Source organism: Centruroides sculpturatus, unplaced genomic scaffold (genome assembly GCF_000671375.1).
Source record: "Centruroides sculpturatus isolate CEXI.00-Female unplaced genomic scaffold, Cexi_2.0 scaffold571, whole genome shotgun sequence".
In the NCBI taxonomy this organism is placed as follows: Eukaryota; Metazoa; Arthropoda; class Arachnida; order Scorpiones; family Buthidae; genus Centruroides; species Centruroides sculpturatus.
The window spans coordinates 318,712-343,529 of record NW_019385013.1 but is presented as its reverse complement, the minus strand read 5'-3'; the positions used below and the strand labels follow the sequence as shown (position 1 = coordinate 343,529).

The 24,818-nt window shown below is 32.7% G+C and overlaps 1 pseudogene; it reads right to left on the bottom strand.

Annotated features, from left to right (window-relative positions):
• LOC111633417 overlaps window positions 1-24,564 on the bottom strand; it is an 89,408-nt pseudogene extending 64,844 nt beyond the window's left edge.
• Between the last annotated feature and the right edge of the window lie 254 nt (window positions 24,565-24,818).

The following is a 24,818-nucleotide window of genomic DNA, read 5'->3' as shown; positions in this document are numbered from 1 at the left end:
GAGCATTAACAAATTGGGCTCTCACTCAATTCTAAATGGGTGGACACAGTCAAAGAACTTAGACACAGAGGACATTGCTACAGATCATAGATACAAAAGAAACCTAATCCATGGTTTAGCTCTTAACTTCCATACTATAAATGCACACCTCCATGAAACATGGGGGGGTCCAATTTGAGTCCCAACCAGGACCCAAATAAGAAACACAGTTATACAATACAACAAAAACCTGCATTCCCCATACAAGGAAATAGCACAAAAGAAGGGCACGAAATTGGTTTACTCAAACGCAAACTATTTACTCACTTCTGAGAAACACGAAAGACACACCAGATAATTTGAGAGCACCAGGTGTACAGTATCCTGATAAGGGATCACAGGTTCCAAAGAGATCTTGTCTACATTGGATCCACCAAAAGGTCTGTTCATAAAAGGATTGCTGAACATAAATATGACATTGACAAAAAAAGACACCACCACCCGTCAACCTACGCCACGGACTCCAATGTAAGAGCCAACTTAAATAAAACCAGTCTTATAAAAAATCATTCAAAACAGACCACATCAGGACCTTGGAAACCCTTGAGATTTACAAAGCAACCAAGTCAGGGATGTCAGGGATTTGTATAAATTTCAAAGATAGTAATGTAATATCTTATGCATGGCACTATAATTGTGATGAGCATCCGCATTGGTAATTATATATTATTCCTTGGAAGATAGACCACATCATTATTATGGAAGACTTCTGTTTAGTTAATTAATTTGAAATCTTTGGTCTTTATTACATATGGGAGAAAATTTAATTTTGTATTCAAAAATGTTCTATATTCTTGACATTCCATTTTTAGAATGACAACGAACCTGATGAAGATCTTGGTTAAAGATCAAAAACGTTAGTTCAGTGACTATATTTGTTTTGTACCAGAAATTTAAAGGTTTTTGGATGTGATAATTTTATATGTACTGGTATTTATTAGTGAATGTTGTTATCTAATGGTACAAAAATTTGTTCCGCAAGCCTGAACAATTTTTTATTTTTTACAGCTTCATTGTTATAAATACTCCAATCAATAAATGCAGATTTTATATAATAGACTCACAAAAACCTTTAAGTGACCAGTAAAATATTTAATTGAAAAAACAACAAACTCAATTGTGTAATCAATGTTGAGAATCAAATACACAACCAGGATCCAGAGTTACTACAAGAAATCAATGGGAAAATTGTTACCTTCCAACGTAAGCTCAAAAAAAGCCTATCCATATGTTATCAAAAGAAATTTGATTGGATTCTCAACAAGCAAAAACTGCATGAAGTACTACAACTCCCATCCTTGATATGCTGGGACAACATATCACCTCCTGATTTTCTCATCCGCTCATTATCACATGGACCCATGTTTGCCCTGTGTGATTCCTACATAAAACATGAAAAAGTGATGCCTGATTTAGAAAATCTGATCAATAGGATAAACAAAGTGCACAAAGAATATTTCAGATGGAAGTCAGCATTCAAGATACAACATACTAACAACCACATACAAGATGACCGAATTTGGAAGCAGATTTACAAGCCCAAAAAGTGGTTAACAGATAATAATGTAGTAGTTCTCAAGGCTGATAAGAGCAAAGCTCTGGTGTTATTAAAGAAGAAAATGTACATTTCGATGATGCAAAAATACATCAAGGATACGGAGTGTGAACCTATCGAGGATGGATATGTCAACAAACTACAAGCACAAGTAAAAAAGTTTACTCAAACACCGTTGGCTAGAGTATTGAACATAAGCAGGGCAGTGGTGTCTTCCCCTGACACTCCCAGGCTCTTTGCGTTTGCCAAAACACACAAGGATATACCTTCATTGAGACCAATCCTTGACAATGCACGATCCCCACTAGATCGTTAGACACAGCTATACACAAGCGTATAGCTCATAGCTTAAACAATTATCAATGGACAGTCAGGAACTCGGTAGAGTTATTGGAGGCTTTGAGACCACTTAGCATTAATGATTGAACGTACATCACTGTGCTTGATTTCATTTCATTATACCCTTCTATAAAAATCCAGCCATGCTTTTGTGCAATTAGGGACCTCTTACTAACTTCACATGGAGCGTACCGTAAACACATATTGGAACTTGCCCACCTGTTATGCTACACATCATTTTTTCAGTTCAACAACTCTCCAGAAGCGCAGTGTCCCTATGNTATATATATATACAATAATGTACACACACACACGTTATTCTAGCATTTTAGAATATTTGAAAATTTATCATCATATCATCATTTGCAGAAATCTTTAATAATAATTAAGTTTTTTTAATTTAGCACTCTTAATTGTAAAATAAATAGCAAAAGATAAAATCTTCAACATTAAGTCTGAACTGGTAGACATTGGTTTTACAAATGCACGAATTCAAAATCACTAGCATGAGAAAAGTGCAACATGATTTTGATGTTTTAATCTTCAACATTCACTTAAAAAGAAATGAAAGGATGTTAGAATGAAGTGAAAATAGGAATAAATGAAAAATCCATCATCCAAAAAATCAAGATATAACCTGCAGTATACCATACTGTAGACAGATGTTCCTCTCTCTCAAACTATAAGGGCTGGCCAATAATTAAAGTACAATCAAAATTACAACAACATATTTATTGTAAAAATAATCTTGAAAAATTCAATAAACATTGCATACTACTGTTTATTTCTCCACAGTCCTCGTAAGTATCCAGATATTTATCTCAGTCTCAAGTTAAACATTCAATTATTTTTAAAAATAATATAAATAACACCTTTTTAACAGTCCAGCAAAATGTTTAATTCGATAAAAAAACGTTTTTGACTGATTGGGGCAACTATGCAGAGCTTAAAACAAAGTATAAATTAACACAAATACTCTGAGTAGGAGCATTGATAGTACTGTACTTGCAGCATTTGCCAAACAACAAGATATCACTGTATTCTGGGATCAAGCTCCAATCATTAGAGCTACGAGATCTATACACGCTGTGAGGCATCTTGAAAAAATGGAGATACACAAAGTGCATATTACCACAGAATGCATTAATCACAGGAATGCTGATGGATTATCCACAGCTTGGAAGTCCTTTTATAACAACACAAGTTAACATATGTATCCTCGTGGACGGCACTATTATTTATTTTACATTTATTTGTTTGTATTTTTCATTTATTTTTTATGTTTTTGTAATTTTGAATAACCCGCAAGCACATTTCCGTTGATCTGTGCAACTGCGGTTTGGGTTTATTTAATTTTTGCTTTCATTCATCTTTGTGCCAGCAAATTGTGAAGCAATCATTTTCTTCTTTTTTATGCTCTTTAGTATTTTCAGAACACTTTATTCAATATGATTTCATGAAGAATGTTCTTTGAAATGTATCATTTCAGCAATTTCACAAACTTTTCAATTCTCTTATCAAACCCTCAACAATGACAAATTATCTTTATGCAAAATTCCTGATCTGTTCCTCTGTGTTCTACATTGTTTAGTGCAGTTCAGCAATCTTTGAATTTGTTGTACAGTACCATACACTTCTTTTCTGCTTAAAACCTTCAGATCATAAACATTTTCTAACTTGTCATGAATATCACTCCTGCCTGTAAAAATCTGATATTGGTACACATCTCAAATTTGTAATATTTTCAATCATACCTGCCATTTTGTTTTCTTGCCAAACACAACAGTGGATGGAGGACTGAGGCTGAGCAGACGACTGAATGAGAAAGATGTGATAAATTGTGCTCTGTGGAATTATTGTGATTGTGCCAGTAGTAGTAATCGCATTACATTTTTGAGGATACCATTGTAATCTAGTCTGGATCTTGGTTCAGCTGACATATATTTTGTTTTACTGTATGCTAATTAGGAAATAGATAATTAATTTTTAATTTCGATTGAGTCTATATATATATATATACAATAATGTACACACACACACGTTATTCTAGCATTTTAGAATATTTGAAAATTTATCATCATATCATCATTTGCAGAAATCTTTAATAATAATTAAGTTTTTTTAATTTAGCACTCTTAATTGTAAAATAAATAGCAAAAGATAAAATCTTCAACATTAAGTCTGAACTGGTAGACATTGGTTTTACAAATGCACGAATTCAAAATCACTAGCATGAGAAAAGTGCAACATGATTTTGATGTTTTAATCTTCAACATTCACTTAAAAAGAAATGAAAGGATGTTAGAATGAAGTGAAAATAGGAATAAATGAAAAATCCATCATCCAAAAAATCAAGATATAACCTGCAGTATACCATACTGTAGACAGATGTTCCTCTCTCTCAAACTATAAGGGCTGGCCAATAATTAAAGTACAATCAAAATTACAACAACATATTTATTGTAAAAATAATCTTGAAAAATTCAATAAACATTGCATACTACTGTTTATTTCTCCACAGTCCTCGTAAGTATCCAGATATTTATCTCAGTCTCAAGTTAAACATTCAATTATTTTTAAAAATAATATAAATAACACCTTTTTAACAGTCCAGCAAAATGTTTAATTCGATAAAAAAACGTTTTTGACTGATTGGGGCAACTATGCAGAGCTTAAAACAAAGTATAAATTAACACAAATACTCTGAGTAGGAGCATTGATAGTACTGTACTTGCAGCATTTGCCAAACAACAAGATATCACTGTATTCTGGGATCAAGCTCCAATCATTAGAGCTACGAGATCTATACACGCTGTGAGGCATCTTGAAAAAATGGAGATACACAAAGTGCATATTACCACAGAATGCATTAATCACAGGAATGCTGATGGATTATCCACAGCTTGGAAGTCCTTTTATAACAACACAAGTTAACATATGTATCCTCGTGGACGGCACTATTATTTATTTTACATTTATTTGTTTGTATTTTTCATTTATTTTTTATGTTTTTGTAATTTTGAATAACCCGCAAGCACATTTCCGTTGATCTGTGCAACTGCGGTTTGGGTTTATTTAATTTTTGCTTTCATTCATCTTTGTGCCAGCAAATTGTGAAGCAATCATTTTCTTCTTTTTTATGCTCTTTAGTATTTTCAGAACACTTTATTCAATATGATTTCATGAAGAATGTTCTTTGAAATGTATCATTTCAGCAATTTCACAAACTTTTCAATTCTCTTATCAAACCCTCAACAATGACAAATTATCTTTATGCAAAATTCCTGATCTGTTCCTCTGTGTTCTACATTGTTTAGTGCAGTTCAGCAATCTTTGAATTTGTTGTACAGTACCATACACTTCTTTTCTGCTTAAAACCTTCAGATCATAAACATTTTCTAACTTGTCATGAATATCACTCCTGCCTGTAAAAATCTGATATTGGTACACATCTCAAATTTGTAATATTTTCAATCATACCTGCCATTTTGTTTTCTTGCCAAACACAACAGTGGATGGAGGACTGAGGCTGAGCAGACGACTGAATGAGAAAGATGTGATAAATTGTGCTCTGTGGAATTATTGTGATTGTGCCAGTAGTAGTAATCGCATTACATTTTTGAGGATACCATTGTAATCTAGTCTGGATCTTGGTTCAGCTGACATATATTTTGTTTTACTGTATGCTAATTAGGAAATAGATAATTAATTTTTAATTTCGATTGAGTCTAGTGGGTGGGGGCTTAATCTCCGGGGGAGTGGCACCAGGGGATTAGTTAGAAGTTGGCTTAGTCAATAAGGTCCTAAAAGGAGGTAGCAATACATTTAATATTAATCAAATTATAAAGGGTTTAAAATTTTTACTATAGAGATTAATTGGAAAAATTTTAAATTTTGACAGTTATAATGACTTTAACGGTTTTTTAATGTTTTTTAACAAATTTTTCAACAGATGTAATGGCTATTCTATATTAATCATTGCACCTGCAACTTTAATTTTGACTGTCAAGGGTTTAATTGTAAAAATGGATTTAATTTAATTCATAGTATAACAGAATTTAATTATTTTAATGATGCTTTTTAATAATTTTTGTTACATTATCACATTTGAATGTAATATTTTTACTTTTTCGCATTAATTGTCAGGTAATTATTGGACAATATAATATTAAGTTTTAAATAAAATTGGTATATAATTATATCACATATATAGACATTGGGTTGCTTTTCTTTTGACAATGGATCATATTCAGTGTCCATCAGGTAGACTGGAGCCAATTGACAAACTGCTATTAAATGAGGATCCACAGTCTTCACCCCCAACACCACAAGATTCACCTAAACTAGACAACAGAAAGGCAAAAGAGAATGTAGAAGAGTCAATATTGAGAGAAGACAGACATTAAGTCGTGTAATGAAAATATGTCCTGAACTAAGTAATAATTCCATTTGCAAAACGAAGAGAGCAGAAATTACAGAAAGTGTTGCATGAATATTTGGATGCTTAAATCAAAGCATATGGGATTATTAAGCATATGGGATTATTAAAGAACTCAGAGCAACCAAAAACCAAATAAGCCATAACGATAAGTACAAGCCCCGTTTATACTCAGGGGTGATTAGCACCAGATCTGGGGAAAGTAGAACTACAAAGGCAATTTCTACTTCATTGAATACAAAAATTAACAACGAGGGAATGGGAGAGAATCAGGCAGTCCTAGTATAACCAAGCAACAAAGGCTTGATCATCAATATGAAAGAGGTAAAAAATGAGATACTCAACAAAATAGATCTAAAAATTCCAAAATTATTCTTTGTATGTTGTAAAATAACTTAAGATCTATCATCCATCAATTCAAATCTCAATTCAAAAGCATTCTGCATCCCTATGGAGTCAAGAAAAGACATCCAATACACATACCAAGTCCACACACTTATAAAAAATAATAAACCAGTAACATTTAAAACTGCATATGTGGTGCCATCTGTTATCATATTTTATTTTAAAAACTTATATTTTTAACTATTCAAAATTATAAAACAGAAAAACCTTCATTTTGAAGGTAGAATGAGTTTTATAGAAAACTATAAATGCTAATAACAAGTAAAATTGCAATTAAGTACAACCCTACTGGAGATCTGGAGATAATGGGGGACATTTAACCACCAAAATTTAATAGCATCAATCTCTCTAATAAACAAACCTCCTTGCAAAATTTCAGAAATTTTTGACAAAAAGCACTGGAGTTATTAAGCTTCAAACAATGAACAAAATCATGCCACAAACACACACAAAAATTAGCTTCAAATGTTTTTGCATTTCTTGACGTTTCAAGATGTCCTGAGCCAAAAATGTAAAAATCTGGAGGGCTCATCTTTTGCTGGATCACTATACTTTCCCTCTATTATAATGGCCAAGAAGGTAAAAAATGATACAGAAAAATGTGTATTCTACTTAGGTATAATTAGGCCAGGAAGACATTACAGGATCCACCCACATCACTTAAAAAATGACTGGACTGTATGTGCTCTACATCTGCAAAATATACAGTATACATACACAGCCAATAGCAGGGAGAAGCACAGGTGCAAAAGCTTTGGGTCATGGAAGTGCACCTGCCTCTGATTTACAGTATCCTAAAAACATTGGAAATTCAGAATGTTTTTTCAACTAGCCGAATTCAGGCCTATTCAGATGCATTTTCCTATGTAGGTAAGGTTGATGACTGAGCTCAACCTAAATCTTTAAAGAAGGTAATCCACTAGATCCGATGTATTAATAATAAACCAAATGATTGCTATAATAAATTGGGCTAACATTTATTATTAAAATACATCATGCTTAGTAATATACATAACAAAGTATATAAACATGTATGTATGTATGTATGTATATATGTCTACCATGCAGAGGGGTAAAGCAATAGCCAGTCGAGTGCTGTAGTGGATGATTATAAAGACCGTGGCATAGGAGTTGTCCCCAGTCAGCATGAGTAACTGCAGATGGTTAATATCAAGAATTAAATATGTCTGGAGGCAAAGAATCACTCAGATCTAGGTGATGTAAGCAGGAGTTGCAGGTTCAAATTCCACTCTGGACCAATTCTTTTCTTTCAGACTATTCTAAAAAGTATTTAATACGTATTAAATTATTAAAATTATTCCTTTCAATAAGAGATGGCACCTAACATCTACCTCTAATACCAAATTACTTATCTAATTATTAATAGTAGCAAAAAAATAGCCAGATTAGTTACACCAATCTTTTGGTTTATAATCCACTAGGCACTATTTTGATTAAAAAATTATTAGTCCAAAATTTTACATCTTTAGGTACTTTTTCTCAGGGCTGAGGAGATGGTATTGGAAGCAAATTAGTTGCCAGAGAACTCTGAATCAGTAAAAATAGACTAACTCTTGTTCTTTTATCATGTATAGTACTGTACTTTCTATTAAGCTTTTAATAAGAGCATTAACCTCCCATCTTGCATTATAGAAGCATCCTAAAAATGCAAGATCTTACTATATGTTAATTCCCCCTGCATTATGAACTTTGTGTATCACTAATTACTGTTGATTTTCTTTTCAGAAATTTATATTCAAATACATTCTGTTAGCTACTTCTAAATTTTTTTTGTCAAAAGAACAATACAAAATGGATTATAAGATTTGGGTTAAATCTAGTGTTTTTGAATACTATGACCACAGATGGAAAACATTTTGTCAATGTATGATTGATGATAATGATAGTGGTAAAAATAAAAAAGATAAGTATTTTCACTTTCAATAGGAATGCCAGATGATTCTAGTAGTAGCAATGAAATTGTCATTCTGGGTTAATATAATCAAAGTTTGTTTTTATTTAAAGGCAGGAATCTGAATCAGGGGCTAGGTCTACCAAGTCCATAACTATTCTTTCAAAGAATAAATTTTACCATTCATCCTTTGAAATTTACATATAATTTAAACCAGCAATTCCCAACCATTTTTCATTAGTGTACCCTCTTGGCATTTCCAACTTCCCAATGAGCAACGCATGCGCAAATCTCACATTGCCTGTTTGTAGAGTGTGTCGCCATTTTGAATTTTATTTTGACTCAGTTCTCAGTCCCCTGAGTACAAACAAGTCTGGTTTTTTTTATGCGTGCATGATTTGGGCACCTAATACTTTGTGCCAAATTACAACTTTTGACATATACTTCTTCATACCTCTAAGCTGGTGGCACGGCAGGCAGTATGATTTTATAAGCAAGACATAGTCTTGTCAATAAAAAATTAATAAAAATACTAAATAAATAATGATAAAAATTACAGCTTGTAGAGAAAATCTGGAGAAACTAACTATGTCTTTTTCTTTGCTAACAATAAAAAATACTTTTTATAAACAAAAGAATACTTTTTCAAACAACATGTAAGAATATTGTTGAGAAATAATAATAATAACGGTAACACAACCCACCATCAAAAGGCCATAGCATAATCACTAATCACATATAATGGTATCCCCACTACCATTGACCGACTGCGCAACATTTATTGATCTGTTGCATTGTTGCATCTGTTGTATTGTACAATTGGCAGCATAAGTTTTTATTTCTATTTTTGCATTTTGAAATGTATAATAAAGTTTGTGATTGTTGCAAGGAACATTTTTTACATAATAATTTTTTTAATACTATTAATTTGTAATACACAATATATTATTTTTTCTGCCATAATAACTAACTTTTTTCTGTACCCCTAAACACCTATCGTGTAGCCTGGGTTGGGAATCACTGATTTAAACTATCAAATTACATTCAATTTTTTCTTAGATTAGATTTTTATGAATAAAGTCCCAATTTATACAAATCTTTAAGAAAATTGGTGACTAATTGTTTTTATGATATCGCTTTCAATATCACAAAATTTATCTCTAAACTTTCCCAGTAAAAGTTGTTTAATCATAGATGAAATTTTTATGATAAGACTATAAAACAAATTTTAAAACATCAAAACCTTAATTCTTAAAAATTACTAATTCTACTAATTGAAAAAAAAAATCTTTGTTGGAGTTATTTATGTAAACAAAGTGTGCATTAATCTGATAAATTTTTGATGTAGACAAAATTATTGGAAAACTAAGTTTATAGTTACTAAATTTAAATCACTTTCTACAAATGATGAATACTTATTTTAACACACGCTATAATTTTTGAATTTACATTAAATGTTATTTTACAAATAATTACTTTAAATATACAGTATGTTGCACTCTACCTTTTATTTATTTATTACTTTCTAAATTTATGGTAAACAATAACTAAAATATTCAAAAATTTTTTTTAGACAAATGTACTAAGTAATTGTGAAATACCTTTCAGCAATTTACCTAATTTCATTGATTACAAAACAGAATTTTTTTTTTTCATTTGTTAATATGAAATATTCAGACTAGAAAATTAATGGGTGAAATTATTATTTGAGTAAATTTATACAAAAGAAAATAAAATACAGATTAATTTTTTAAAATTAATTTTTACAATATTAACATTAAATAATTAACATGTATCTGTGATATATAATCAGGGCTTCAAGAGGGGAGATGGGAAGAAAGCTTTCTGGGGCCCTTAACATCAATCAAAGCTATTTTTACTAACTAACATTATAATTTTTAAGAGTGCATTTTATTAATGAAGCATTCTACATATTTCATTTGTTCAAAATAAAAAATGGCAGAAGGGCCTGTAAAGGGCCTGAGGGGTTAATTAAATGAATTTGGTAATATTTTGGTAAATATTGAGATGATGATTAAATATTAAACATATTGATTATGTTTTTGGATAGATAATAATCAGAATTTATTTTGTTATTTTGGTATAAGTCAACCTGACGATGAAAAGTATAGATGCATAGAGTAATCTTGAAAACAGGAATTTAGTGGACTGTTCCTGTATTATACTGAAATGGATTGATACCACTCAATAAATACAGAAGTGCTACAAAATGCAGAGAAAACTGAAAATATTAATACGCTAATACATAAACATATAGATTTCGGTATCCATAGGAGACAAAAACATGTGCAATTGAACGTACGACTTGCAGATAGTGCTTAGTGCGAACTTTTAATTGGCACTGAACTCCTTTCCGAAATTTATGACTAGCGGTACTGGACCTCTAAAATTTTGTATTCGGTGATTTACAGAGACAATGAAAATTGAAATAGAAGATAGGATTGGAATTTGATGATTAGCGCACATTTCCAATTATAATCGAACTTTTATATGATATCACTATATAGCTGTACTAAACATTTAAAAGTACATGTAACAAATAGTACAAATATATAAAATGTAATGTTATCTTTAGTAATAATATAGCAGTATTTATAGTGTATATTATATGTAGTATAGTATGATATTGTATAGCAATGTAATAATATGTGCCAGTGTATTGTACAAAATTGTAATAATATTGTATTGTATTGTAATAGTATTGTATTGTAATATTGTAATAGTATTGATGGTAATAATGTATAGTACTGTAATAGTATTGTATGGTATAAAATTGTAATAAGATTGTACAGTATTGTATAGTATTGTAACAATATAATATATTATTGTAATAATATGTGCCAATGTCTAAATTAGATATTATTTTTTTTTAGATAAATTAGATATTATTAAGATATTATTTCTTAAGTGTAACGAAAAATGCATATATATAAATTGTATTGTTATCTTCATATATTGTAATGTTAATTTAAATTTATTGTAATGTTTCTCTCCTGATAATGCCTCAGCGGGGTCAGCAAATATGTAAATACTACATGTTAAAAATAAATGAATGAATGAATGAAAATGTAAAATTTAACCATAAAATGGATTATTTGTTGAAAGAGCATTCGAAATAGCCACGAAAAAAATTAGAATGCCGGCTACCATCCGAAAAAAATTCGAAAGGACACTTACATCACATGCACTAACTCGCGCTTTCACAACTTCTAAATTTTCATTGAAAACCAGATAATGGACCCCGAAACGAAACTATCTGAGCTATGGAGAACGCCGTGTTACTTTCCACCGTAAACTACTGCTACAAACGGCCGTTTTTGCCGTTCGACGGCGCGCACTCCGACCGGAATTTAGGAACGCGTTCCACAGGAATTTTTAAACGGATGTCGCTCGCGCGGAGTTACGCGGAGGAATAAAAGAACGCACCCCTAAATCCGCCATTGGTTCTACCTGCTCCCGCTTCCCTTTTCGAAATATTTTAGAAAGTATTATTCCATCGAAAAAACATTCAATTTTTAATGCCGTCTGCATAACCAATGAGGTTACAATCATCCTTAAAAACGACATTAATGTTCATTAAAATTAGAAAATGATCATTAGTCTAAATGTTATTATTGCGTTTAAAGAACACAGAACTAACAGAAACTAATAATATTTACCAGATGGTACCCGCAACGATCGTCGTTCTCCGCAGTCCTCGTTTTTTGAACAAATCCAAGAAATTTCGTTTTGTTTTCTTATCGTTCTGTAAATTTTGTAAGAAATAAAATGAGAATAATCGCAATTATACAATATAAAATTCTGGTAGTGGTAATGAAATTCGAATATTGTTTTACATAGAATAAAAGTGTGATAATTCTAAACTCTACTAGCCTATATTTAACGGTTATCACAATGAATTATTTCTCTTTTATATTCCGAAGATACTTTAAAATTTACTTTTTGGGACTTTACATTAATAGTTTCTTAATTTTAACAATGGAACGACTTTTCAGTATGAACACGAGTACTGAAAAGCAGGATTGGTCGAAGAGTTTTTGGCGCAATGGATGAAAGTAGCGCTTTTGATCAAGACCCGTCGGAGCAATAGATACGCCGAGCAGTCGCCTAGGGTGGAAGAATTGTGACTGCCCAGAGCAACTATGGTTCGGGCGGCCCTGGTCAAAATCAATATTTTCATCCGTTGTGATACCGTAAATACGTCACCTAGCGCAGGCTAGCTGTTGCCTGTTAATTTTCATATCGACAATTACTTTCAGATGCTCGTGTAATTTTTTATTATTAAAATTCATCGTTTACTATTTCAAGCCGAAAAAAGACTTGCCATTTTAATTTTGGAATGCAGTCCCGCAATAATTTCGGTTAAACCGGTCGCTCGCATTTTATTTTTTTTTCATTATTTCTTTTATGACTTTCTCCGCTTCATCTAATTTGCCACGAGTTAGCAACCACCTAGGTGACTCTGGAATAAATCTTAACAAAACATCAATTATCGTTATATAATAGCGTGCCGGTACAAACAATACGTATGTCAATAATAATACATTTACCTAGTAAGCAGTAGCAGTATAAAGGGCGACACTGAACAATATAATTGAATGTAAAACCAATCCTTCAGTAACCAAGATATTCCTACAAGTGTCAGCACTCCAGTAGTATAAAACAAACTATTAATAACTAAAACTTTTTCTCGTTGATTCTGTCCAACTACTTCTAAAACTGAATACAAATTGTCTTTAATTAGTTGTGCAAAATTTTAAAATAGATTATTTTATTAATACCATAGTCACATATACTTTTGGTTCCAAAAATAATTTAAATTCTAAAAGCTTTACGAAAAGTTCACGCTGTAATATAGGATGGGTGGAAAGTAATTAGACATTAAGAAATCGCTTTACTTTCTGTAATAATAATAATAATAATAATATCATAATAAATTTATGTACTCGTATACAACATTATATAAAATTTTATAATTTTTGTATTGGTGGACAATGACCAAGAGTGACCTCACCGGCAGTAGTTAAAAACATTACTGACTACTTGTTTTGGGGGAGCGAGTGCGGATTGCTGTACGCTATGAAGTGTGAAAATCAGTGATTGTTGTGCGGAGATGGTGGCGTAAGATGAATAGAAGTCGTGTCCAGAAACAATTAAGAATTGTCATTCTACGCTAATAATCGGTGGTTCAGTTGCGGACGCGCAGAGAAGTGGCTGTCCATGCACATCATGATTTAAGGAAAACGTGTTGTTGATATATTGTGCCAATGCCTACATCTAATTTTAATTTATACATCTGTATTTCCATATCAAATAGATTTTATTATATTTTCTTTAAAAATATAAATTATGGCGATTTCCCAATGAATAGTTACTTCCCATCTACTTGCTTTTCTAATACAAAATGAAGTGTAATTAATTGGCATCTGTTGTAACAAACTCAGAATTTAACGATTCGATTTTTAATCTGAATATCTTATCAGTTGCTCGTAACCAGCATATATTAATTAGTTATACTAAAGTAAAGTTTCGTCGTCGATTAAGTTTTAATTTAAATCAAAGAAATTTTCGTCTTTCAACTGAATTAATCTTATTGATTGTGTGAGAATCGGGATTTATTTAATTAATTAGCGTAGGAAATGTATTTATTTTTACGAGTTTGTTCACCAAAGAGGAGGACACATTCGACACTTTTTACAAAAGAAGGAAATCGACTTCCTTTCCCACAGGATTTTATCGGTAATTCTGGCCACCATCTGTATTTTTACCCCCTCTACGTGTCGTCGTGCATCCCGTTGTAACCGCGAATCATTTTAAGCCATTGGTCAGAGAGCCCTATAAAAGGGTAGTTTTTTCCGCCATTCGAGGCAGTTCATCGACGATTGATATTGCCGCATAGAAGGCAGTCCTCGATATTTCGGAGATGCCCTAGAAGGCAGTTCAACAGATTCCGAACGTGCCATAAGAAGCTGTTCTCGAAGTCCCCGAGATGCCGCATGAACCACGGCAATCAGCTGCCATAAAAAGGTCTCCCGCCATAAATCCTTTAACTTTGTGCGCTCGTAATTAGAAGAAGATCCCGCATTCGTTCTCCATTTCCCGTATCCCTACTTCAGAGAGAACAAGACTACGAATACGAGATAAGCTGAGGTAGTATAATCTAATATTTTAAACCCTCTCTCTCGCGAATAGAATAGATTAGTCTAGAATTTAATGGTCTCTCAGTATCTTTATTTTACTTCATTTGTTTTATTAAATTTTATTATTGTTTTATAATGGCTTTGTCGATTAGTCTCGAACGAAGCACGTACTGCGACACCCTCCATTCATAAAGAAATAGCCCTCCAATAGATTTCGTTTACGCGTGATAGGGCGCGAAACTCATCCCTATCTGGTGTCGGGAGCCTGACAACGCAGAAAACAATTTCAATATTGTCAGTCTCCCCATTTCAATAATAAACTCGTAGAAAGCCATCCTACTACTCAGAGGCCAGTCTCGACGACTGAGTTGCCGAGTAAGTGGTATACAGAGTGTATTCCAGCTCTATACCTGACAATTGGAGCACAAATTTATTTTATCTACTGTTCATATTTCGTGTTTTGGCCATTGTGTGGTCTTGTTCACAGAATGATGGCTTAAGTTACTATCGCCCGTACTGAATACTACTGTAACTTACGTCAGTATGGATGAAATTTATTAAATATTTAGCATTAATTAATTGTAAGCAAATTTAGTAAACTAGATTTATTATTATTACTAAGTGCATCGCTAAATTTAAATTACCAGTAATGTTTTCTCGAGTATTATTAAAACCCTCAGATTAAAAGTTTTCGTAATAAATTCTATTATTTGATCTAAAATGTTCAAATATTGGCATTTCGGGAAAATGTTGAGAAGTTTTATCACTTTTACAGTAAATAGTTCTTTGTTGATTCTTTTCTAAAAGCAATGAAAGCAATCATTTTTTCACTAGAAATTTACAATTCAGATTAGAATAGGAATATTTTTTAATTAATGCAAGTTCCGTTTTCACAACATTGGCTCATTTTTCTTTGCAAAATGGACAATTTCAAAGAATTGAAGGAGTGGCACATCTCGAGCCACGCCAAGCCCCAGGATGACGCCTGGTCTCGGCCCGGTGTAAAACGGGTGCTTCCGAAAGATGCGGAGGAGTCGCGTACACTCGACGTCAAACGTCGAGTGTACGCGTGTACGACGAGAGACGAGTGGTCGTCGTTCGGAGTTACGACGACCACTCGTCTCTCGTCCAGTATCTGGAGCGACGATACCCCGAAGTTCCGGAATGGCCGGTGGAGACACGGTGAGGTGAGACCGGACTGGACAGAAAGGAGTCGGAAGAATCCGTCGAGCATAAAAGGTTTCGGTGGATAAGGCGATTTTGCTGCTGGAAAAAATGACCTTTTTTCTGCCCGGGCCTTCTTGCACGGATTACGACTTTTCACCGAACGTGACGCGGCCACTCGGAAGTGACCTTTCACCGGCTACGACTTAATCGACTGGACTCGACTTCCCATCCCAATTTACGGACTGTTACTTGGACAACTTCGATTCGCTTCCATTGGGAATATGCATATACGAATTTAAATGTTTTTAAATGTTCAGGATAAAAGATATGAATGATCGGTGGCAAATAATTATTGCTATGCGAATGAAAAATTAAATATAGATAAAATCAATTAATATTATAAAATCTCTAGATTATAAGAATTAGATATGTTTAGATTTCCATCACTTCCTTTAAAATAAAAATTCTAACAATAAAATTAATGTATATTTTATTTAAATTGATATTATTTTATTTAAGTATAAATTACTATTAAATTAAATTTTTTGCAATGTTTGATTAGTAAATATTGAGAGTATAAGTCAATACCATCATCATAATTTTATTTTTAAATACAATTTGGTCATATTAAAACAATTATATATGCTTTATTATATATGCAATTATTTTATCATCAGATAGAAAAATGAAAAAATTACATTTGTTTTATATCTGGATTGCCAATATCATTTATAAATTTTCATGTATAGTTCGTTCATGGACACGAAGAGTATCCACTCGTTTAAACCACTTGCTACAAACTTTACACATATAAACTCTTTGAACTGCATCATGAACCATTCATTGTCTACGCTATATTTTGTTTTTCCTCTGCTTATTTGCAGGAAATCTAAACAATCGAACGTCTGTAGATTTACTTTTACAATTTCGTGACACACAATAACCCATTGTTTAAAAGTTTGAGTACTTATATACGTAATAATAGTCGGCTCACGCAGAAACTACTTGTGGAGTCTATCGATGAGTCCCAAAATGGCCGCTGCCGCATAGAATCACGGGAGCTTTTAGGTATACTAGTGATGCGACAAAAGGGGCATTTGACGTTAACCGGTATCGGCACCCTGGAGATTTGGCAGCCCGCGTGCATGCACCTAGCAGGACCGTCTCTAATTCCATCCATTAGTCACTCATAGAGAGCTATTTGAATAAGTGAATTGTTTTAAGATTTAAAAAGTAAAAAATATTTTTTTTTATTTTATGTACGTTTCTTCACAAAACTATATTTAATTATAATTTTTTTTAAAAGTATATTCATACAATTGAAGAATATTTTGTACCAGGTATGTACAGTACAGTACATCTACCACACATTTTATTTCACCAAGTACAGTCGACCCCCCTATAAGATCATTGATTTTTCCGTTTTATCTGAATTACATGTTGTACGAGTCACTTAGATTTTACAAATATGTGAGCCGTTCACAGTCCGGCACACGTATTTGTAAAATCTAACTGACTCGTACAACATGTAATTCAGATAAAACGGAAAAATCAATGATCTTATAGGGGGGTCGACTGTAAGTTTTTACAATTTTATTTTTAATTGTAGCCCTTATATCGTGGCTAGCGATTCAGAATGTAATTGTGATATTAAAAATACATTTAGAGAAGTCTACGGATTTTACTGGCTTATCGAAGAAATACGAATCGACCCTAGACCACAGCGGTCTGCAACCTTTCTGACCTCATGGACCACTAAACTCACAATTTTGAATTCCGCGAACCACTATCATGAATTTTTTTAAACGATACAAAATTTGTAAAAGAATGATTATAAAAGTTCAATTTTACTATATTAATACGAAATTCGGTTGTTTAATTATAACAAATTAATGCAACCCTAAAGTTCGTTGCTGCTTGTTTGAAATAAGTTTATGGATTCTTAACGCTTTTCCACAAAGACGACAATTGAACTCACAATATTGTTTATTCTTCATTATTTATTGATAACAGTCACTTCGTGTTTGGTTTTAGATTCAAATAGAAACCCCTCAATGAGTGAAAAAAAGCAACTAAGCATTTTTTCATTTCTTTCGTAATACTTCGATTATTTTTTATTGATCAATGTCCAAATTTCTCCACGGACCACCCAAATTTTCTCGCGGACCATCGGTTGCCTACCGCTGCCCTGACGTGCAATTAACCGATTACCCCTGGAAGTCGGCTTATTACAGAAACACAGCTTCCCTCTCATCAAATGTCACGGCACGCCACTGATATATACTATATTTAATATATAATAAACGAATATATAAATAAAAAGATATTACATCACGTAAAGGTTCAAGACAACTTGCACAGCAAGCTCCAAGCTGAAATAAATTTTCTTCTTCTAAGCCAAATTCTTCGTTTCCGATTAATGATAAGACCTTTTCTTCAAGGTCCGTTAATGGTGAAGTACTTCTTTTCCTTTCACCTGTTGTAAAGATATCCTTTCTTAAAGCAGCCGCTTTACTTTTAGTTCGTGAACGCCAGTGACTCCATTTTTTTTAACGGTTCCACTTCGATCAGTAGACCATTGGCTAGACAGTTTACTTTATCTCTTACTTCTTGCCATCCGTCCCTCAAAGTATATTTGGAAACATTCCTTTCCAATTTTCCTTTAACTAAATATGGATATTTTTTCAACTCAATTATCAAAGAGACGAGAGATACGTTTATCAAACGCAAACCCACGACCAACAGTAATTACCAGTGTTGAAACTTTACGCATTGGTGAGTGCAACCAAAAAAACAACAAAGTCAGCTAGTTACATAATAGTAAAAGAAATTTATTATGAAATAAAATAAAATGTTTACATGAATAGGATGAAAATGATATTTAGTACTTAATGTACTAAATATACTTCAACTGAATAAATAAAATAAAGAAATAAACGATGAAAATTATTGCGGATAATCCCAAGCTTTTTCTGTTATTCTGATATTTAGTAGTTAATATATTCTGATCATATAAATTAACTTATAATTAGATTCTACTGAATGATCCAAAAATAACAAGCCGTTATTGTAAGATTTGCAAAAAACTATTCTCATCTCCAATTGTTTTAAAAATCCACATGAGAATTCACAGCGAAGAGCTGCCATTCTCATGTAACATATGCAATGAGAAATTCAGATATAAATATCAATTAAACAGACACAATCAACAGTTTCATCCGGGAGAAGAACCTTCAACTTGTTCCCTGGTAAGTGTACAAGTATTTTGAATGATTGAGAATTTAACAAATATATTAACATCTCGATTCGCGAACTAATTCTAGATTAAATAACCATTTAAAGCATAATATCCGATATGCAATAAAGTCGTTTTTCCGAATTCATAGGATAACAAATACAGAAATAAATTAGTTTACAATACTTGCTTATGTAGATGTGATTGTGTAATTATATTAAGCAGGCCCGAAAAGATTAATTTTACAGAAAACTTTTAGATTCATAGCAGAAAATAACTCTTGTGCAAACTGTAAAAGTTATTTCCTGCTCTATACGCTGTAAATCCTCAAAACGCTTTTACAACACTATTACAAAAGATTTCTGTAATGATTTCATGACATTTTAAGTGTTCTTATAAGTGTCTCGGAACAATTTTTCTACTTTTGGTTTACAATATCATCACTTCTGTGACGTATTTTTTTAAAATAGAATAACATTTAAAATGTGTGTCCAATGTCTAAATAAGAACTAAAAGTGTTCTCATTAAGAAAACATAACCACACTTTATCTGTACATATTCAAGTACACACGAAGTGTTCTTAAAAGTGTTTCAGAACACTTTTACTTTCAGAGCAAAACACTAATATCATAAATACACGAAAATTGCTCTTAAACCAAATTTATGAAGTAAATCCTTATAATTTTTTATATAAGAGATTTTCATTGTAATGAAAAATAACTTCTATTTACATAGTAAGTCAGTTTAAATTATCTTTGTAAATTTTACAATCATGAATATTCAATGTAAATAAATAAACTAAATTTATTATTACGTTTTTCATGTACAAAGTTTTAAAAATAAAATAACGTCATTTTTATGTTTCATCGAAAACGGTCCCAAAATATAAAATAAAATACAAAAAAAACAAAAATCCAAATATAAACTTATATATTTAAACTCTTATTAAATTTAAACAAATCACAAAAGTTTGAGTTAACGCTCAACATTGTTAAGAACTCGCCGTACATATCATTTCCACAGTTACAAAACATATGAAAACACCGTTCACTATACCTACATGGCTGATTACAGATCGTACACAGCATCATTTTCCATTGATATAACACAGTTTGACCTAAGCCTCGTTATCTGTTTCTTCACCACAATAGAGTATCTACTATCCGTTAGATAACTTGTCATGCGGTCTTCACAATACTGTAATATCTTAACAATACAGAATTGTCCAACACTCTCCTAATCTCCCGTAACTCCAATTCTAAACATCTCATTACTATGGTCGGAATTCGCTACTTCCATCTGTTAGTCTGTTTGTTCATCGTAACCATCTCACCGAATCCCAGCCGCCCAACCAATTTTTAAAGTGTAACCGCCAAGAGCCGGTTTCAACTTTCGCCCACGTTCTTACTATACTAATTTTTGTTAGCCTAACCTTGGGTAATTTCAATGTTATTGTAGAATACTCCAAAACGGCTTTTATAAAAAAAAGATTCTCAGCAGTACCCGTCCGGTTTCCCATAGATTAGCAACATTCGATGCATTAAATCTCAATCTCAGAATTTTCTCCAAAAAATCTCTACAAATTTGCTCAAATGTATTGACATTGTTCAGGCCCAAATCTGAGCCGTGATACAAAACAGATTTAACCATTGAATCAAATAATCTGGGGTGTGGGGAACAACATGATGATAATCTTGAGATATTAAATATTTCACATAACTTTACGAAATCACTTTTGGCTTTCCTAGCAGTAATATCAAAGTGCTCTTTCGTGGTAAGATTGTATTTAAACCAAATACCCAAATACTTACATTTTCCTATTTCAACTTCCTATTTTCCTATTACCCAAAAACCATTTAAATTTACTTGATCTTTTATTTTCATTTTGAAAGACTTAGTTATTAGAAATCTTTGTTATTTTCTATATTAATTTGCAAGTCCGTATCAATCGAATAACTTAGCCAATTGTCAATTGCCAATTGTAATTCTACCAGGGTATCAGCCACTATCACCACGTCATCAGCATACAGAAAACCCTAAATACAGTGATACATCGGTTTTGTACGATAACCCGTTTGACAACAATCGGCGAAAATCCGAAACCGAGGAACACCGAGGCAATTATTTCCATATGAATCAATGTAAATCATATTAATTCGTTGTAGACACTCTAATATACACACCAAAAACACATTTTGTAAAAAAATATACAGTTTTTAATACTATAAACAGTGACAGTGATTGAATAGTAAAGCGTACCAAAAGGTATTGCCTTGGTGAAGAGTAGAGGGTGAGAGGGAGAGGAGGAAGTAGGGGTGAGGGTGGGAGGAGGAAGTAGGGGTGAGGGTGGGGGAAGGAAGGGGGGAAGTTGGGAAAAGAGGAGAGGTTCCCGTGAGCGCTTGCTCCGGTTTGTTTATTTTAGTAAAACAATAATAGAATAATACTATTACAGAATATAAGGTTACATGCAGTAGGAGGTTCGCGCTTAATAAATTCGACCGACAAAACATGAGAGTAAAACAGTCACCCGTTTGAATTGGCGGGTTGGGGGTATATGGTACAATATGAGGTTACCTGGAGGAAATTAGAGTAGAGAGAGGTAGACCAGCCTTGGTAGGCAGGGAAAGGTCCGTTAATTGGTGTTACTTGCCACGTTGGAGTAGATGCTTTATTTGGTTTTGGAAACGAAGGTCTTGAATGCTTTGAAGAGTTTGTTGTTGTTAACAAGGTCTTTCAGTTGGCATGGCCAAAGAAGTCCTTCAGAGTCTGCTTCAGTGCGGAGTCGTCTCCTCTGAGAGTTGTAGTTTGGACAGGTGAAAGTGATGTGGATTGGGTCTTCATCTTCTGGGATCCCGCAGTTGCATTTGGCATTATCCTTGTTGTAGAACCTATTGAGGTATGCCCTGAAGTTTCCATGTGTTAAGATTAATCATATTTTTGTAGGCCGCGCTTAAGTCAAGCGCCACCTGTGTTATTTTTTGTATAGAAATCCAAGTCGGACATGCGTAAGCAATAAAACGTTCTCGTTGATTAATCCCGCCATTTTTTTTCTTGATTCATTCACGGATACACGAAAATTACAACAGGTTATGGNCCAAACGGTTAGGAGTTGAAAGTTGAAATTTGGTACACAGTTAGGGTACGTTAGGAGAACGCACACTAAGAAGGAATTTTTCGAAATTCTTCCCCACGGGGGAGAGGGACAGGATTAAGGCTTAACACTTCCATCAACAATGGAGGTGTTAAGTAACAATGGAAGTACTAAGTAACAATGGAAGTACTAAGTAACAATGGAAGTGTTAAGTAACAATGGAAGTTTTAAGTAACAATAAAAGTTTTAAGTAACAATGGAAGTGTCAACAATGGAAATGTTACGTAACAATGGAAGTGTCAACAATGGAAATGTTACGTAACAATGGAAGTGTCAACAATGGAAATGTTACGTAACAATGGAATTGTTAAGAGAAAGCGACGTGCAATACGCAGATGCAGTTTTTTTCGTTTTTGCGGGAAGTCGAACATATTTTTAGACCCATCTAAAAATTTTCTAATTAGTCTGGAAACAAGGGGACCCATTTCTTGCATTCTGTGAAAACGGGTAAGGTTGACTGTAACGTAAAAATCTTTATATTAGTTATCGTTACTTTTGCCCGAGCAACGCCGGGCCCACCTGCTAGTATTTAAATAATGAATTTGAAGTTAGATGCTTTTAAGATATTGATCTCATAGATTTACACTTTTGCTATTAAAGGCCACCGATGCACTTTCTGTCACGTGACGACAATATAAACGTGTTGTCTATCGTTTACGTAATATCGAATCAAAAAAATTTTCTCTTTTCTCTTATAGTCCCTAAAATAAATCGAATGCAAGGTTTATGTCAGGACGTTGTATATTAAAAATTCATTAATAAATTAATCGCTAAAACGTCAATCGAAATATCCTTTTTTTGTTCGATGAAATCTCGACTATTTTACGTTTTTTTTTACTGTTACCAATACTGAATATAGCAAATAATAACAATAATAAATCTGTAAACATCCAAAAATAGTTTAAAGGTTAATTTATACATTCTCGGTTTCGTTATATGTAAGAGGGAAAGTATAAGAGATTTGTTAAAAAATGATGCCCCGTGCTTTTTCAGTTTTCGACTTGGAAAACTTGAAACATCGAGAAATGTAAAAATAATTCGGATTTTTTTCTGTACATATGGATGTTAATGTGAATGCAGCATGATTTTGTTCACCCTGTGTGAAGCTTAATTTCTGTGCTTTTTGTCGAAAATTTGGCAGGGAGTTTAGTTTGTTAGAGGGATTGAAGGTATTAAATTTTTGTGATAATGGGTCGAGAGAATGGTGAAGTAAAGAGGGTATCTTAAGTGGTGTCAGCATTTACAATTGTTCAACAAAATTCATACCTGCCTTCAAAATTAAGCTTTTTGCCATTTTATAATAGTTATAAATATAAACATTTAAAAAATTTAATATAATATCAGATGGTGGGACATAAATATTATATGTTGCGGGTTAAGTTGAGAAAGTCGTTGCTGGTTTATTTTAGCTGGAAACTTTTTGCTTCAATCTATTTGAAAATCCTATATTTTCGCAGAGGAAATTGGGAAATGCATAATTTTCGATTTAACAATAATTTATTATTAGAATTTTAGGGGTGCTGCAGCCAGGATCAGGTCATGCTGGCTATGGCTCCAAAAACTCTTGGTTTTTACAACACCCCTTGATATAACTATAGATATAAGGAAGTACTAATTGTGTTGAAATTCACTTTGCTTTTAATTTCACATATTTTTAGTTTTGACTTTATGTCAGTAGAAAACTTTTTAACCGAATATTTATTAAAGATGATTAGTATCCGGAAACGTTATTAATTAATTGTTTTGTAAAATTTTTTGTTAAATCTTTTGTTAAATCTTGTTTTGTTAAACCTCCCTGTTTTTGTTAGTTTGCTTTATTTTTGCTATTTTTCTTTACATTATAAATCTTGGCCGTTTTCAATATTGTTACCTTATGTTTTTTGTAATTATAGATCGTTGTCTCGTTGTCTTGATTATTTTTTTAATTTTACACTTATATTTATTAATTCCGTATCTGAAGGAGAAGGTGCGGTTGGAAATATCGGTGGAGGAATTTCCGCCGGAGTTGGCGGAAGAACCGACGTAACTAACCGATCGTGAAGATGTCCTCGGACGTAAAGTTCGGGTTTGATCAAGCAACATAGAACCAATCCTACAAATACCATTACGGAACCTACAGTAAGGAAGACGATGGATACAACCATGTGCACTTCTAATGCCATGTTGATCTTTCTGGAAATAAATAAATAAATAACCTAAATATACTACATTTAAAACAGAATAGAAAAATCGAAAAGTACCATTTAAAATTTAAGTGTTTTTCTATACGCAATACAGTAGAGCATCGATTATCCGACCCCCAATTAACCGTCACTTCGGTTAACCGACCGTGTTCTAGTCGGCAAATTCAAATGTCCGCTAGTGATGTAGCGCCACAATATTTGGTTATGTCTTGGCTATTTAATGTTATTTTTAC